The sequence below is a fragment of the Citrus clementina genome, unplaced genomic scaffold (genome assembly GCF_000493195.1).
Source record: "Citrus clementina cultivar Clemenules unplaced genomic scaffold, Citrus_clementina_v1.0 scaffold_6, whole genome shotgun sequence".
Taxonomy (NCBI): domain Eukaryota; kingdom Viridiplantae; phylum Streptophyta; class Magnoliopsida; order Sapindales; family Rutaceae; genus Citrus; species Citrus x clementina.
In genome coordinates this window covers 13,010,276-13,014,723 of record NW_006262139.1, presented here as the reverse complement: position 1 = coordinate 13,014,723, position 4,448 = coordinate 13,010,276, and the positions used below count along the sequence as shown (strand labels likewise).

The 4,448-nt window shown below is 36.1% G+C and overlaps 1 non-coding gene across 1 annotated transcript; it reads left to right on the top strand.

Moving 5' to 3' along the window:
- The first annotated feature begins 3,634 nt into the window (after nucleotides 1–3,634).
- On the top strand, nucleotides 3,635–3,738 carry LOC112097573. Its single transcript, XR_002905104.1, has one exon. It is a non-coding gene; the product is annotated as a small nucleolar RNA R71 (small nucleolar RNA).
- Nucleotides 3,739–4,448: the final 710 nt, after the last annotated feature.

The window sequence follows — 4,448 nt, the reverse complement described above, 5'->3', positions numbered from 1 at the left end:
AGAATGAAATGATATTCTGAATTTCATTTTCTAGGAAACATCGTCTAACAATTTGATCTACACAATACTTGAACAAATAAGGGTCATCCCAAAAGAAATTCTTTATCTCTGCAAAGAATTTAGCCTTATCTTGCTTGGTCCAATGCTCTGGAAGTTTACCTGTAACAAGATAATTAACTATATCAGCATACCAAGGTAATACTTCCACACTCATTAATTGTTCATCTAGAAATGACTCATTCAATATTAATGGCTCTGTAATTGTGTCAAAATAGAGACGAGAGAGGTGGTAAGCCACAACATTTTCTGTCCCTTTCTTATCTTTGAATTCCAAGTCAAATTCCTGCAAAAGTAACATCCAACGAATTAGTCTAGCTTTTGCATCTTTCTTTGTGAGAAGATATTTAAGAGCAGCATGATCTGTGAATATAATTATTTTACAACCAATGAGATAAGATCGAAATTTCTCTAATGCAAACACTACTGCTAGCATTTCTTTTTCAGTAGTTGAATAGTTTAACTGTGCATCATTCAATGTCATACTAGCATAGTAAATAACGTGGGAAATTCAATCAACTCTTTGTCCTAAAACTGCTCCTACTGCATAATTAGATGCATCACACATGAGCTCGAATGGTACGCTCCAGTTTGGGGGCTGAATGATGGGTGATAATGTCAACAATTGCTTTAACTTTTCAAATGCCACAAGACATGAATCATCAATGACAAAAATTACATCCTTAGCAAGTAAATTGCATAAGGGTCTAAAAACTTTGCTAAAATCTTTAATAAAACGTCTATAAAAACCAGCATGCCCAAGGAAAGATCTTACTTCTCTGACTGTTTTGGGTGGAGGAAGATTAGAAATAAGATCCACCTTGGCTTTATCAACCTCAATACCTTTGCTCGAAATGATGTGACCGAGAACAATACCTTGTTTTACCATAAAATGACATTCTCTCAATTTAAGACCAAGTTCTTCTCGATACATCTCTGCAGAACTAATGTTAGATGATGTAAACATTGATCAAACAAATCACCAAAGATAGAAAAGTTATCCATAAAGACTTCTAGGAATCGTTCAACCATATCAGAAAAAATGCTTAACATGCATCGTTGAAATGTAACAGGTGCATTACATAATCCAAATGGCATTCTCCTATATGCAAATGTGCCAAAAGGGCAAGTGAAAGTGGTCTTCTCTTGATCTTTTGGTGCTATGGGGATCCGATTGTATCCTGAGTAGCCATCTAAAAAGCAATAAAATTCATGGCCTGCTAATCTATCAAGCATTTGATCAATAAATGGTAAAGGAAAATGGTCTTTACGTGTGACAGAATTCAACTTTCTATAATCAATACATACACGCCATCATGTAGTCACTCTAGTGGGTATCAATTCATTATCAGCATTCATAACTACTGTGACTCCTGACTTTTTGGGGACAACTTGTACAGGACTGACCCATGAACTATCAGAAATTGGGTAAATGATACCTACGTCGAATAGCTTAAGGACTTCTGTTCTAACAACTTCTTTCATATTAAGATTTAACCGACGTTGCATTTCCCTAGTAGATTTAGCATTTTCATCAAGGTGAATGTAATGCATGCAGTCTACTGGATTTATACCTTTTATGTCTGCCATGGTCCATCCTAATGCTCCTTTGTGCTCTTTTAAAACATCCAACAACTTACTTTTTTGTTCGTCATTTAGGGATGATGAGATGATTACCGACAGAGTACTTTCTTCTCCCAAAATGCATATTCCAGAGTGTTGGGTAATGTTTGAGCTCGAGTTTCGATGGTGATTCTGATGATGGGATGAGTTTCTTCTCTGATGGTGCTAGTTGTTCAACTCTTGACTTCCATTTATTAGTGTCCATAAATGGTGCTGAGTCAAGCAAGGCGTTGACCTCATCAACCGATCTGTCAATATCAAAATCAAAACTAAAGTGAGTTAAACATTTTTGTAAAGGATCATCATTAAGGTTTGAAAGAAAAGTGTTATCAACTATTGTTTCTATTAAATCCACATCAACAATTCTATCATCTGCATTGTGAGGTTGTTTGGCAATGTTGAAGATGTTCAGCTCCATAGTCATGTTGCCGAAGGACAACTGCATATTTCCAGTCCTACATTGAATGTGAGCATTCGCAGTTGCCAAGAAAGGTCGGCCTAGAATAATGGGGATGTGCTTCCTTGAATCCTGTATTGGTTGAGTGTCAATTACAATGAAATCAACAGGAAACTAAAACTTGTCTACCTAGATAAGCACGTCCTCCAGAATACCACGAGGTATTTTCATGGACCGATCTGCAAGCTGTAACACTACTGGAGTTGGGTGTAATTCTCTCAGTCCAAGTTTCACAAATACTGAATAATGCAACAAATTTACACTAGCTCCTAAATTCAACAAAGCATTCTCAATTGTGTGGTTCCCTATACTACATGAGATAGTGGGGGATCCTGGGTCTTTGTATTTTAGCGAAATTTTGTGTTGAAGGATATAACTAACGTTTTCTGTTAAAATGCCTTCTTTTGAACATGAATGTTTCTCTTTTTAGTACAAAAGTCTTTAAGAAACTTGGCATAAGATGGAACTTTTTTAATAATATCAAGTAAATGGATATTAACACTTACCTGTTTGAAGATTTCGAGAATCTCACTTGTGGATTTTTCCTTCTTTCCTTTAGCTAACCTCTGAGGAAATGGAGCTTTAGGAACATATTCTCGCGGGTTGGTTTCTTCTTTCTCCTCTGATGGTGAGTCATCAACATTCACAAGTACAATTTGATTTTCTTTTGTCACCGGCATCTCCACTTTGTTGTCGACTTCTTTTCCTTTTCGCAAGGTCATGACTGCTTTGAGCTCTCCATGCTGTTGTGATGAACTGGTACTTGCTTCATGTACTCCTTTAGGATTAGGCACTGGTTGTCCCACCATCTTCTCGAAGCTTGAAACTGATTGGGCTTGTGAGTTAAAGTCTGCTCGCAACTCATTTCGTAGTCCATCAATGGTGCGGTTCTGTTGCTCAATCGTGGAGTGAGTAACATTCTTGAAATTCTGGAATGCATCCTCCCATGGTCTGAGTTGAGAGTAGTTCTAGTTTTGATTGTATGGTCTAAATGGTGGCTGAGAGGCTTAAGGATTTTGAGGAATTAATGGAGCTGGAGCTGCTGGTCCATTCTGCTGTAATCCTTGAGACCATGAAAAATTGGGGTGGTCTCTCCATCCAGGGTTATATGTGTTGGAGTATGGGTTGTAATTCGATGGTTTTCTCATTACACCTATGGCATTGGCTTGATTTGAGTACGAGTCATGGTCATGTGGCTCTGTTGATTTAGCAGTCGATAACGATGCTATTTGTCAAGAGAGACCTTCAATTATCACTTTGACTTCTTTAATTTATGAACTTGACTCGCCAATGTGAACATTATTTACTCCCTTAATTCTTCTAGTATTCCTGAGTGATCGACTTCGTTGTTGGGAATTATCTGCTTGTCGCTGGAAGAATTTCCAAATTTCTGATGCACTTTTAGACATTAGCTCTCCTCCACTTGTTGCCATTAGTCATTCTTGCACATTCGGCAATAATCCCTCCAAAAAGTATTGGCATTGGTGTCATTTCTCGTACCCATGATGTGGACACTTCAAGAGTAGCCCATTGAATGGCTCCCATGTTTCGAAAAACTGTTCATCTTCTCTCTGTGTAAACTCTGAAATTTCTCTGCGAATAACATTGGTTTTATGCACTGGGAAATATTTATTCAAAAATTTAGTTACCATTTGTTCCCATGATGTAATGCTATTAGCAGGCAAAGTATTTAACCATGAATGAGTTCTATCCTTTAAAGAAAATGAGAATAATCTGAGTTTAACATCATCGTCTGAAAAATTCTCATATTTAAATGTTTGACAAATAGCATGAAAATCATTCAGATGATTATATGGGTCCTCATTTTCTAAGTCATAGAATGTGGGGAGACAATTTAGCACACTAGGTTTTAGTTCAAAGCTCTTAGCAGTTATATTTGGGTATCTTATACATAATGTGCTCAAATTAGCTAAAGGACTAAAATAGTTCTTAAATGGCCTCTCCTATGGTGCTTGTAAATCCATTCCAAATTTATTTTTCACGTGCTTGTGTGTGCGAAGTGTTTTTTTCTAGTTCAAGGTCTATAGGTTCAAGATTAGGTAATAATGACCTACGACCATGCATGCAAGAAACACAAAGATAAATGGGAACAAAACAAATAAAAATAAAGAAGAAGGAGAAATTACGTTACTAACCTTATCACGCTGTTAAAACATTTCTATAAAAATACACAAAAATAAATACATGAAATAAATTAACTAAAAATAAATTAATAAGATAAACAAAAAAAATTACAAAGAAAAATAAATTGAAAATTAAATTTCAGAATTTTAAAGAAGAGAAAAAGAAA